Source organism: Cetorhinus maximus, chromosome 5, assembly GCF_964194155.1.
Source record: "Cetorhinus maximus chromosome 5, sCetMax3.hap1.1, whole genome shotgun sequence".
Classification (NCBI taxonomy): Eukaryota; Metazoa; Chordata; class Chondrichthyes; order Lamniformes; family Cetorhinidae; genus Cetorhinus; species Cetorhinus maximus.
Genome location: NC_135883.1, coordinates 147,427,392 through 147,441,769, shown reverse-complemented (window position 1 = coordinate 147,441,769; position 14,378 = coordinate 147,427,392). Strand labels below are relative to the sequence as shown.

Below are 14,378 nucleotides of genomic sequence, written 5' to 3'. Positions count from 1 at the left end.
CATGACCGACTGACTGAGAGTTGAGAGTGCTACCACTGAGGCAGGATTGACACCACTAATAGGAAATTGGTTCAAAAGAGGCCATGCAATCAGTCAACTAATACAGTCCGTAGTTACAATGAAAATGAATTTTAGGTTATATTTTGTGCTCAGTAAGGTGATGCAGTGACTATTGAGTGAAATATTGAGGCACCCAGTTATTAGCAACCAACATTACCAAGTTAGAAGAACCAGCTACTGTGTAAAGTTCCCTCTGCTTCACATCGACAATGTGCCTTACCCCAACCTCATCCCCTCCTACAAACATATAATAGACTCCATTTGCTTGTTCAAATTGAAGAAGAGCTGGGGAACTCTACTGATAGCCTGTCCAACTTTTATTCTTCAAACAAACATTATTCAACAGTTATTTTATCATATTGCTCTTTGTGGGATATTCCAGTACCCAAATGGTTCCCCTGTTTGACTAGATAACAACAGATATTACAATTTAAAAAGTAATTAATTGGCTGTGAAGCACTTTGAAATTTGCAGAGGACTGAAAGATACTATCTAAATGCAAGTGGATTTAAACTCAGTGATGTTTTACTCCATTGCTCCAACCAACTACTGTTAAGATATGTATGTGGTATCCATTAAGGAGAGGGACCTCTCTCCAGGGGAATGGCATGTTTTCAGTTTTGCCACCCATGTCTGTCATACCATGCTCTCAATTCAGTTACAATATGGGTTAGATGCAGAATAAAGCTCTCCTTGCTCTGCCCCAACAGCACGCATGAACCCTAACTTTGAGAAGGAATGTGCCACTTTCATCTTCCACACCATCGTTACTTGCTGCCAGTCCATGTGAGACTACCAGTTTCATGCCAGTGGCAGTTTTATAGTGTGTTTTGTGCCAAGTCTGTCCAAACTCATTTCCTTTGTACTGCCTCAGCTAGAGGAGATTGTCACCTCTGAGTGAATTTTAAATGTGCACCGGAGATAATGGGGAGAATTTTCAGGTTGGCGTGCAGGGGTGCACCCTGCACACCGACGCATAAAATGACATGCGATGACATCTGGCGTACGTCCCGACGTCACTGTGCGTTATTCAGACCTTTCATTCGGTGGGCGCGCACCAGAGGCGGCTTCGCGCCCGCTGAACTGTCAAAGGCCTGTTAAGGCCATTAAAAAGCCAATTAAACTAATTATCAATGCTGCCCGTCCAACCTTAAGGTTGGTGGGCAGGCGACGAGCCCAAACAGCCTTCGTGTTTTTCAGGAAACCTCATCCATGGGTGGGATGACGTTTCCTGAAGGTGTAATAAAATCTATAAATAATTTATTCACATTTCACAAACATAAACATCTCTAGAACCAGGGGGACATAGATTCAAGGTAAGTGGCAGAAGGTGTAGGGGGGACATGAGGAAGAACTTTTTTACGCAGAGGGTAGCGGGTGTCTGGAATCCGCTGCCCAAGTTGGTGGTAGAGGCAGAAACTCTAAACTCTTTTAAAAAGTACCTGGATCTGCACCTTAAGCGCTGTAAGCTGCAGGGCTATGGGCCGGGTGCAGGAAGGTGGGATTAGAAAGGGCACCTGGGTGTCCTCGGGCTGGCATGGACAAGATGGGCCGAATGGCCTCCTTCTGTGCTGTAACTTTTCTATGGTTCTATGTCCCAGCTCATGTGACACTGTCACATCAAGGGACATGTCTAAATAGTTTTTACCTTTCTTCATTCCCTAGGGAGATTTCTGCACTCCTTTCGCATGCATGTGCGAAAGAGCGCAGGCTCCGGCCCTCCCTCTTCCCCCCCCCGCCACCCACGCAGGTAGCGCCTATACCGGCTGTGCGTCACGCTGGGCGGGCCGATTGAGGCCCGCCCACATAAAATGGCAGCGCGGTGCCGATTGCAGGCGGCGATCGGCCCTGCGCCCGCTCCCGACCAGCCCGCCCGACGGGGAGAAAAATTCTCCCCAACATGAAGTATAAATTGCACTAATTGTATTGCATCCTGTTTTATTGCATTGTGTTTATGTGCGGGTTTAAAGAGACTAATTCAATTTCCAAGTAACACTTTTAGAGCACTGTGGTTTTAAATTAAGTCAACGAATCAAACAGAAAATTCTGAAGAGCTAAAGCTGGCCTGTCAACGTCTGATCAGGTAAAAGACAGGTTAACATCTCAGCAGTTTCCTGCAACAAAAGCCTGCATTTTTTTTCTTTCAGATGCTGAGGAACCTGTTGTCTTTCTAGGATTTTCTTTTCATACTTCGTGATGTCCTAGATGTATTATATCTATTTCTATAACATGTATACAAAAGCCTAAATGCTGGAGATTACCGATCACAATCTTCCTGAATGTAGTGGGTGTTTTTTTCGTAACTGCCATTAGTTACAGAGTAGCAAATAAATATCAACAATTACGCAGCAACTTTTTTTTAACTGGAAGGTTGGAGGTCAGGATTATGCAACTGCACTGAATCATGTTATGTTTAATCTTGTTAACCCTTTAGCAACTGTTCAATTAATTTCCGCAGCATCATAATTGAGAAAAGCCTGAAAATAATGCACAGTGTTTTTTTTTAAACATAAGTTACCTTGTTTGCAAGTTATCTGCTCTGAGGACTTGATCCTTGCTGGGTATTGTTCATTAAAAGGACCAACGCAGGTTTATGAGGCCATAAAAAAAAACAAAGCATTTGGGTTCATTTTGAGAACTGAAAAGCAAAGAAGTTGCTAAACTTGTACAGAACCTTGGTTAGACCACACTTGGTGCACATTTCCGGTTTCCGTGTTGGCGCAGGAGCAGGTCCAAAAAAATTTACAAGGAGGATACCATACCAGATTATAACCATCAGGAAAGACTGAACAGGATGGACCTCTTATCTAGAAAAGATTGCAGTTGTTAAAGTTCTGAAGTGATTTGATAAGGTAGAAGGAGATAAAATATTTTTGCTTGCGGGGCAATCAAAAACTAGGAATCAAAAACATAAGATAATCACTAATAAATCACAGAATCACAGAATCTCACAGTGCAGAAGAGGCCCTTCGGCCCATCGAGTCTGCATCGACACGTGAGAAACACCTGACCTACCTACCTAATCCCATTTACCAGCACTTGGCCCATAGCCTTGAATGTTATGACGTACCAAGTGCTCATCCAGGTACTTTTTAAAGAGGTGAGGCAACCCGCCTCCACTGCCCTCCCAGGCAGTGCATTCCAGACCGTCACCACCCTCTGGGTAAAAAGTTTTTCCTCACGTCCCCCTAAACCTCCTGCCCCTCACCTTGAACTTATCATTGTGACTGATCCTTCAACTAAGGGGAACAGCTGCTCCCTATCCACCCTGTCCATGCCCCTCATAATCTTGTACACCTCGATCGGGTCACCCCTCAGTCTTCTCTGCTCCAACGAAAACAACCCAAGTCTATCCAACCTCTCTTCATAACTTAAATGTTTCATCCCAGGCAACATCCTGGTGAATCTCCTCTGCACCCCTTCCAGTGCAATCACATCCTTCCTATAATGTGGCAACCAGAACTGCACACTGTACTCCAGCTGTGGCCTCACCAACGTCCTATACAACTCCAACATGACCTCCCTACTTTTGTAAACTATGCCTCGATTGATAAAGGGAAGTGTCCCATATGCCTTTTTCACCGCCCCACTAACATGCCCTTCCGCCTTCAGAGATCTATGGACACACACGCCAAGGTCCCTTTGTTCCTCAGAACTTCCTCGTGTCATGCTGTTCATTGAATACTTCTTTGTTAAATTATTCCTTCCAAAGTGTATCGCCTCACACTTTTCAGGGTTAAATTCCACCTGCCACTTATCTGCCCATTTGACCATCCTGTCTATATCTTCCTGTAGCCCAAAACATTCAACCTCACTGTTAACCACCTGGCCAATCTTTGTGTCATCCACAAACTTACTAATCCTACCCCCCACATAGTCATCTATGTCATTTATATAAATGACGAATAATAGGGGACTGAGCACAGATCCCTGTGGTACACCACTGGACACTGGCTTCCAGTCACTAAAGCAGCCTTCTGTCATCACCCTCTGTCTCCTACAACTAAGCCAATTTTGAATCCACCTTATCAAATTACCCTGTATCCCATGTGCATTTGCCTTCTTTATAAGTCTCCCATGTGGGACCTTGTCAAAGGCTTTGCTGAAATCCATATAAGCTACATCAACTGCACTACCCTCATCTATACACGTGGTCACCTCCTCAAAAAATTCAATCAAATTTGTTAAGCTTGACCTCCTTCTGACAAAGCCATACTGACTATCCCTGATCAAACCTTGCCTCTCCAATTGGAGATAGATATTCTCCTTCAGAATTTTTTCCAATAGTTTCCCTACCACTGACGTGAGACTCACTGGTCTGTAGTTCCCTGGCTTATCTCTACAACCCTTCTTAAATAGCGGAACCACATTAGCTGTTCTCCAGTCCTCTGGCACCTCTCCCATGGCCAGAGAGGATTTAAAAATTTGGGTCAGAGCCCCTACGATCTCCTCCCTTGCCTCCCTCAGCAGTCTGGGACACAAATCATCCGGACCTGGAGATTTGTCCACTTTTAAGCCTGCCAATACCTTGTCCCTTCCTATATCAATTTGCTTAAGAACCTCGCAGTGTCTCTCCCCAAGTTCCATACCTTCATCCTCATTCTCTTGGGTGAAGATGGATGTGAAGTATTCATTCAACACTTTAGCGATGTTAACTGGCTCCACCCATAGATTGCCCCCTTGGTCCCTTAAGGGCTCTAACATATTTAATGCATAAGAAACTTCTTTACACAGGCTAGAATGTGAAACTTGCTACCACATGGAGCAGTTGAGGCAAATAATATAGATAAAACCATGAAGGAAAAAGGGATAGAAGAATATGATGATAGGGTCAGAGGAAGAGTGGTGAAAGGAGGCTTGTACACACGTTAAAACCGGCATGGAGCCATGTGTAAGTTTTATGTACAGTTGCCCTTTGCTCAAGTGGCCAGTTATCGAAGTTTGGGTTTGACAGTAAATGGGGGTTATCAAGTTTAAAGCAGGAATATCACAAGTGAGCCTAATCCTATCCTTACAACAATAACTTACATTTATACAGCTTCGTTAACGTGGTAAACATCACAAGGTCCTTCACGGGCGCTTAATCAGCCTAACATTGATAACTGAACCAAAGAAAGAGGCGTTAAGGATAGGTGACCAAATGCTTTGTCAAAGAGGTAGACCTTAAGCAACATCTTGAAGGAGGAGAAAGAGGCAAAGAGGAGAGAATTCTGGAGCTTAGGGTCTAGGCAGCTGAATGCACATCCACCAGTGGTGGAGCATCCAAACACATGGATAACCAAAAGGGTCACTGGAAAGTGACCAGCAGTGGAAAACTTAGGGTTCAAGCTCCCTGACCTCCGTGGTACAAGTATTCAATGCACAAAGTCACTAAGCCACTGGACAACAGTACTGCCAATTTTTTGAAGCTGCCACTCACTTGTAGTATACCAGATTGGAGTGTAATTGACTCCTTTGTAAATCGTGAAATTAGGCCTCCTTTAATTTTCAAACTAGAGATGAGCAAAGATCATATGCACAATCCCTGGAACTTTCATTTTCTGAAGTTTATTTTGGGAATAAGATAAACTTCGTTCGCTGCTTATTTTAATTCATACAAACAGTGAGTATTGTGTTCAACAAATAACCAATTTTGTACAACACTGAATTCACTGTCAGTAAACTTTTCTTTTTATGCAAAGGCTTGCTAATTATAATGGGCACTCTCCAAAGTGGTGACCCGTTCACTCTGCTGCTGTCTTTATGTGGGTCACTGGAGTAAGTGAACATGCACAACAGACTATACGGAAAGTGACTGTGTACATTGGCTGTAAACCAGGTAGCACTGGGGCAGCGTAGTTTTCCCTTGATCAGAACTTAAAGGCTAAAAATAATTGGTTTCACAAGAATGAACATGCTGGTTCCAGATTGTCAATTTACAGACTATATTTTACAAAACATTGAAAAAAGCATAGTAATAATACGTATTAAATATCTGAAAATGCCAGACCTAATCGCTTCTCATGTAATGTCCAGGATCTCCATGTACCTGCTGCAAGAACCAATGATTTTGTGGAAAAATATCTCAGAATTGTTGCAGCATAGAAGGGGGCCATTCGGCCCATTATGTCTGATTCAACCTTCTGAATAAGCGATGCACTTAGTGCCATCCCCCTGCCTTCTCTCTGTAACCCTGTACATTCTTCCTTTCCAGATAATAATCCAATTCCCTCTTGCATGCCTCCATTGAAGCTGCCTCCACCACACACTCAGGCAGTGCATTCTGGATCTTAACCGCTTGCTGTGTGAGCAATGTCTCCATTGCTTCTTCTGCCAAGTATGTTAAATCTGTGTCCTCTCATTCTCGATCCTTCCACTAGCGGGAACAGTTTTCCCTATCTGCTCTGTTCAACCCCCTCATCTAACGGGGCTGTGCAGCTTTGGAACATACCTCAGTGTAAAGTACACTGAAGAAACTGAATTTTTAAATGTTTAAAAATGCTTTAATTACTGTTAGGGATCATGCTTTTGCTATTGAAACCGTTTTTAAAAATGTTTCATGTAACAAATGCAATCATAAAACTGTATAAGCTTCTAATGCTCAATTATACAGCAAATTGAGAACTGTTGAATCTTAGAAAAAAATAATTTATTTTAAAGAAACTAATCTTAATAAATTTATATACTTTATTTTGGTCTGGCAACGTTACTGCAGTTTTCAAATGAATTTTGAAACTAGAACCAGGTATACAAGTTAAACCATGACAGTAAGATAAATGGAGAATTTGGTAACCACACTCCTAAAGTTACTCTTGCATAAGAACATAAGAAATAGGAGCAGGAGTAGGCCATTTGGCCCCTCGAGCCTGCTCTGCCATTCAATAAGATCATAGCTGCACTTCTACATCAACTGCCCCTTCCTGCCTTATCCCCATTTCCCTTGATTCCCTTAGTGCCCAAAAATCTATCTGAAGCACTTCAAGATTGTTCCTGCGAGATCTGATAAGACGCAACAATAAAAACGCAAGTTCATTCTTTTTTAAACCTGTTGAAAGGCAAACTATAGACTGATCTCAGGAAGCTTTTGAAACAAAGCATTCGCTCAGACTGCCAGGTAGGCTAGTGGAGCCGAAAAACTTGCCATGATGCAATGAGATTGTTGAACCATGTGAATAGGCCAGTGTACCTTTTTCCAGGTGGCCCCCCTTGTCGATATGATCTTATGATCGTGTAACCAGAGAAAATAATTAAGGAATGTGTTTCATCATATCATTTAGGATGCTGGCGTTATCCTGTGGATGTCTGAGTCGAGGTGCAGCAGATCAAAGATGTAGTGAGACTGGCTCTCCCCCCCCACCAACCCCCATCACCGATGAAGCAAGTCCTGAGCTCTATGATAAAAGACGATCCTAAGATGTACATTGAACTTTAGGTTGATGAAATATCACCTACACGTTTGAGTTCCAGCTTTCCTGGAATACTACCATGGATACCTATGACTATAGTGAGGTAAATCAGTCGTTTTCATATTGTCCTTTTGCTTTGAATATGTGTTTTGTCAGAGATATGTAATCTGTCAGCACACAGAAACTGAAAATGTTCTGGTTTTCAATTTAGAGTATAAACAGAAATATTGTGAGTGCCCTTTCAAACTGTTCTTAGCTAGCTTATTGGATGGGCTGCATAGATGTAATGGTAAAGTGTACCTTTCTTTGTGAGGCTGGGAGAAGGAGTAGGAGTAGGGAAGGTGGTGGTGTAGTGGTAATGTCACTGGACTAATAACCTAGAGGCCCAGGTTAATTCACTGGTGGTAAGAGTTCAAATCCTACCATGGCAGCTGGTGGAATTTAAATTCAATTAATAAACCCTGGAACTGAATGCCAGTCTCAGTAATGGTGACCATGAAACTATCATCAATTGTTGTAAAAACCCATCTGGTTCACTAATATCCTTTAGGGAAGAAAATCTGCCTTACCTGGTCTGGCCAACATGTGACTCCAGGTCCAGTGTTGGTTGACTTCTGACTGCCCTCTGAAAATGACCTAGCAAACCACTCAGTTCAAGGGCAATTAGGCCTTGCCAGTGATGCCCACATCCCATGAAAAGAATTTAAAAAGTGGAAGGAGGAAAAACTAGCCAATTGCAGATTCTTATAATGGTTTGCAATTAGTCACCTTTGACCGGCTGCATACCTCACACAAATGTGGTCTCTGGCGGATGGAGGCAATCTTGTACCAAGACCCCTGTGCTCACTGACCTACATTATTTCCTGATCCCCCAGCACCTCGATTTTAAAATGATGTTCCTTCTGTTCAATTCCGGTCATGGCCTTGCCCCTCCCTATCTCTGTGTAATGTCCTTCAGTCCCACTGGGAACTTTGTGTTCCTCAACTTCTAGGCTAATTGTGCATCCCCCATTTCTTTTGCCCTCCTGCCCCCCATTTCTCACAATTGGTAGCTGTGCCTTCAGCTGTCTAGGCCCCAAACTCTGGAATTCCATCCAACAACCTCTCTTCATCTCTTTTGTCCTCAAAACCTACCTTTTCGGCCAAACCTTTGAACACCTGACCAAGTGTCTCCTCCTTTGGCTTGGCATCAATTTGCTTGTCTGATTACACTCTTGTGAAGTGCCTGGCGATGTTTTGCTCTGTAGCAGTGGGAATCTAGAACAACAAGAGGCTAATGGCACTTTCCTATTTTTCTTTTTTCTTTCACCTTGGTGATTTAATTTGAAGTTTGTGGTTTTTGTGGAGGATTTGAACTTGAAGCCATGGCTGGAGCTTTCCAGCCCATCACAGCAGCGGGACCTCCCTGTCCCGCCGATGTAAATGGAGATTTCACTGGCTCGCCGGCCCCGTTGTGGGGGGAATGTGCCGTGGCGGGGGGTCTGTAAAATTCCGGCCAACGTTTTGGAAGTCTTATTGAAGAGTTATGCAATATCTTGATTATCCTTTGGAGAAAATGGGTTCATTTCTTACAGCATAGTGTTACATGATGCCAAATGTTATGTGAATAACTGCACTCTTATCAAATATAGTTATATTTTGATTGACAGTGAACCTAAATGTTTTTTTCTCAGTTGTACTCCTCCCATTGTGCATTCAGCATGATTGTAGTTTAATTTTATTGCTGATATTCTTGATTTTAACTGTCGAGTATAGATTAAATTAAGCTGAAGACATTCAGCTGCGTACTTTGGAGATACGTTGCCGTAGCAACTCCTCTCTGTCTGCTGACTGAAACTTGTCTAGCTTCCTGAAGATCATTATCAGGTCTCGTTGGATTGGAGTTGGCTACCATGATGATTCATATAACAAAAGGGAAATGAAATACAATTGAGCTGCTGGCTGGATCGAGTCTATATTTAACCACAAGAGACACTAACAGCCCTGTTTACTGTTTATCGGGGGGAGTATGGGCTGTAAGGGCTATATGAGAGAGAAGGCCAAAGTCTATCTTTGGCTATATCGGTTGTTTTATTTTCTCATTCCTTTGAAATTGGTTATGAAATACTAAGTATGTACACGTAATGCCTAGATTTCATAAGACCTACACAAGACAAAAGTCTTGCAACATAAGAAAATAAGAAATTGGAGGAGTAGGCCATTCAACCCTTTGCGCCTGCTCCACCATGGGTACACTACGACTTGACCTTGTAGATTTTAATGCATTAATTTTTGCTCTTCCCTCTCAGACACTTTCTTCCCTGCTCTTGTAAGCTTGCTGTCCGAAGTGGAGACATAGAGGTCATTCGAACCTTTGGCCCTGCTCTGTCATTTAGTTAGATTATAGTTTATTAATACTTCAACTCCATTTACCTGCCTTAGCTTCATATTCGTTGGTACCCTTACCTAACAACAATCTACACTCTCATTTTTGGGAGCTCCAATTGTCCCACCACCTGCACCCTTTTTGGAAAAGGATTCAGGAAACCCGCTCCCAGGCTTTGCCAGAACTGCTTTCCATCTGGCCGCATGGAGGCACATGAGAGTTGCCCTGGCATGTTGTTCTCTGATATTTTACTCACTGTTCCCACCCTCACCACCATACCCATGAACCCTCCCCAAAAATAAATCATCCGGCCTTTACTTTGTGAATTGTCTTCAAGCATTTACAGTTGAAGAACTGTAGGTCAAACTTAGCAGTTCACCATTTTGCAGTGTGCTATCATATTGTATCCCATCCTGGCAATAGCTTCACACTACAGCAAAAAATATTACAATGATTTTAGGATTCAGAATGATGGTTACAAGGAATGTAAAAACGCAATCAGAAGTTTGCACTGGAGCTCCCCTGCCAGCTAGGTGGATGAAGACACTGAGTAGTAATGATTAAGACATAAGCAGAAAGACTCACCAGTATCTATTGGGTTGGAGCAGTAATTACAGTTCTACAACAAAAATAAAAATACAGGAAAAACTCAGCAGGTCTGACAGCATCTGCGGAGAGGAACACAGTCAACCATAGAACCATAGAACACTACAGCACAGAAAAACAGGCCATTCGGCCCTTCTAGTCTGTGCCGAAATATTATTCCACTAATCCCATTGACCTGCACCTAGTCCATAACCCTCCAGACCTCTCCCATCCATGTATCTATCTAATTTATTCTTAAAACTTAAGAGTGAGCCCACATTTACCACGTCAGGTAGTAGCTCGTTCCACAGTCTCACCACTCTCTGAGTGAAGAAGTTCCCCCTAATATTCCCCCTAAACCTTTCCCCTTTCACCCTAAAGCCATGTCCTCTTGTGTTTATTTCTCCTAATCTAAGTGGAAAGAGCCTACTCGCATTTACTCTGTCTATACCCCTCACAATTTTGTAAACTTCTATCAAATCTCCCCTCTTTCTTCTACGCTCCAAGGAATAAAGTCCTAGCCTGTTTAATCTTTCCCTGTAACTCAACTCCTTAAGACCCAGCAACATCCTAGTAAATCTTCTCTGCACTCTCTCAATCTTACTGATATCCTTCCTGTAGTTAGGCAACCAGAACTGCACACAATACTCCAAAGTTGGCCTCACCAATGTCTTATACAACCTCACCATAACATCCCAACTCCTATACTCAATACTTTGATTTATGAAGGCCAGTATGCCAAAAGCTTTCTTTACAACCCTGTCTACCTGTGACACCACTTTCAGGGAATTATGTATCTGAACTCCCAGATCCCTTTGTTCCTCTGCACTCCTCAGTGCCCTACCATTTACTGTGTATGTCCTACCTTGGTTTGTCCTTCCAAAATGCAACACCTCACATTTTTCTGCATTAAATTCCATCTGCCATTTTCTTGCCCATTTTTCCAGTTGGTCCAGATCTCTCTGCAAGCTTTGAAAGCCTTCCTCGCTGTCCACAACGCCTCCAATCTTAGTGTCATCAGCAAACTTGCTGATCCAATTCACCACATTATCATCCAAATCATTCGAGTCTGTATGACTCTTCAACATATGATTCCCAGAATCTACTTTCACTTAATCCTCGCAGAGGTTTCACAAAACACACTGGTTAAACTAGATCAATCCATCAAAAATGCAACAAAAGAAATCTTCCACCTTCCACCGCATACAACAGGTGGAGTTCTACAATTAGTTTCAGTGCCCTTGGACTAGGATGGGGGAAAAACAAGGCTCTCCTTCTTTTGAAGTGTTTATTACCTTGTCATTCCTTTCTTCCCTGTCTTGCTCCACAGATCTAAGATGGTGGATGATTGACCTTCTCCCAGGCCTCTACCTGAATAAGCCTGCAAGGAGTTGCATGAGAATACGTGTCTGGTTCCACCACCACGTCCCGCAGCCACCCACCCCCACTCACCAGTCCCTCTCCCTCCTGTGTAGGCTAGCCTGATCTCTGTTCTGCACTTGCCCACAGTTATCTGGGAGAGATCAGTTGGTCAGACGAATGGGGGACTGACCTACAGAGCATCTGTCCATTGGCGGTCATTTACCTTGATAGAATATAGCACAGCAGCGGGGCATTTGGTCCGTCTGTACTGACTTGACAATTTTCTTCCCTTCTGTCCTTTGTACAAGGCATTAAAAGTTAGAAGGTACATTTCCATGGGGTGGAGGGGAGGTGAGGCGGGGGTATGTGGGGTGGGGGGAGCGTGGAAGGGGGCTGTGTTTGCTCTCGAGTGACTTGAGAAAACAACTACTTACATTTTATAAAGCACTTGTAACTTCAGAAAATTGTCCCAAGGTGCTTCATAGCATTATTCAAGCGTGAGTGTCAACAATAAATATTGGTGGGCTGTTTGGCTGGGGAGGCATCAAAATTTCACATCCCCATATTTGTACTCACAGTAGGCATTGCTGAAAAGTAACAGAATATTGGCCTTTTTCTTCCCTTCTCCCCCCACGCCCCCTACCCCCCACCCCAACCCCCCCCTTTCACTTTATTCCCACTTCGGGACACTTACAATTATTTTAGCCTCCTGGGCTGAGGCTGGGGCAGGATTTTCCCAGCCTCGATGAGACAGGACTGGAGGCGGGGCAGTGAAAAAATGGCCATCGAGGAGCAAGGCCAGAGCTCTCACTCCATTTCTCCCCTCCGCCCTTTCCCCCGAGGGTGGGAGAGGGAGCAGGCGTTGGACCATGCCCGCTCCTGTCACTGAGGTAACATCGCTGTGGACTCATTAAGAGCTCGTCCCTGGTGAGTTGTTTAAAACATTTTTAGCTAGTTTATCAGCTAGTTTAGCAGCTGTCTGGGATCAGAATGAAGGTGAGGACTGGGTCAGCTGTAAGTTTATGTGAGGAGATGCAGTTTGAAGTGGTACTAAGCATGGCAGAGTTGTGGGGGGGGGGGTCCTGCTGCACTAAATGAAAATTCACCAATTTTAAAGTTTTGATTCACCAGCCTGCCCTGTCCTAGGTTCCAGACCTCCCGCTGCCCTCCGAAATGCGGGAAATGTCAACATTTGCCCTAAAACATTAATGTACAAACGCCGGCCAAGGCGATGGCTGTTGAGCTGAATCCACAATGTGGGCCCACTTTTAGACTGATCTGCCTCTATGGCTTGGTCATTGGATGGCAGACTCATCCTCAGGCAATTGACATCCCGGCTTGGTCGAAACAGCAGCCGCTTTCTGTTTTGTGTCGGGGAATGGTTTGTGGCCTGAAATCGAACCCGCCTCTCGATTTCCTGCCTCCAGGGGGAAAATCTGGCCCCCAGAAAACAAACCTGAAATCAAAACCTTCGTTTCTTTTTCTCTAAATTTTTTGGGCGGTGCAGGTGCTGCTGACAATTACTGCCCTATCCTGCTGTCCGAATTAACCACCTTCTCGGGAGGGGTTTGAGTGGTTTGCCATTTCAAAGGCAGTCAAAAGCCACACGTAGACCAGACTGGGTGGTTTCCTCCACCTAAAGGGCCTTAATGAATCAGTTGGGTCTTTTATGACAGCCGACAGCTTCATGTCACTTTTACTGATGCCAGCCTTTTATTTACAAATTCTGTAAACTGAGTTCAAAGTGCCACGGTGTGGTTTGCCAAACTCATGAGTTATTCGTTGAGGTTTCTGGATTACTAATCCGTTAATGTGATCGCTATGACTCTGTAATGCCCTGTACGACACCGCCATCCACTAGGGTGTGCTTCAAGTAATTATCTCAATCTCTTTCGCAAGGTATACTTTTCACTCTATTTGACGTAAAGCTCTTTTGCTTGCTCTGATGCAGAATCCTTAAGTTGATAGCTCGGTTTGAAGATATGGCAAGGGCCAGCTTCAGCACTGTGTGCAATTTCTATAAAAATGTGATCATTCTGGGCATTCTTGTTGCGCGTGCGATCAAAATTTGTCTCTTGTGCTCCTTTGGTTAATGTAACGTGCTTGATGATGCAGTCGTTTGTGGGATTTATTTTCAATTTTCATAACCCTACTGTAAAGGTGAAAGCCTATAGTGTAGGACACCACTGCAGCTAAAAATATAAGGAAAGAACGCTGGATAAAGGAAGGAGCAATGGTTGGATGAGGCCAAGCTTTAGGGTTGTAGAACCATGTTGTTTGTGATAGGAAGGGAAATCAGGAAGATGAACAGTTGCACAGTTAGGTCATAGAGTCATACAGCACAGAAAGAGGCCATTCAGCCCATCATGCTAGTGCTGACTCTTTGATGACATTATCCAAACCATGCTTTTCCCTTTAGTCCTGCAATTTTATTAGTAACATATGAATTAGGAGCAGGAGTAGGCCATTCAGCCCTTTGAGTCTGCTCCGCCATTCAATAAGATCATGCCTGATCTGGTTGTGGTCTCAACTCCACTTTCCTGTCTGCTCATCACCCCCCACCCACCCCTCAAATAACCCTTGACTCCCTTGTCTATCAAAAGTCTGTCTGACTCTGTCTG

General features: G+C 43.7%; 1 long non-coding RNA gene across 9 annotated transcripts in view; it reads left to right on the top strand.

Annotated features, from left to right (window-relative positions):
* The window catches only part of LOC144681001 (uncharacterized), a 585,681-nt gene that overhangs the window by 411,095 nt on the left and 160,208 nt on the right, over positions 1-14,378 (top strand). For all 9 annotated transcript variants that reach the window (XR_013576664.1, XR_013576666.1, XR_013576663.1 and 6 more), the window contains exon 6: positions 7,317-7,548. This is a non-coding gene — a long non-coding RNA (uncharacterized LOC144681001). The remainder of the gene's footprint in view (positions 1-7,316; positions 7,549-14,378) is intronic.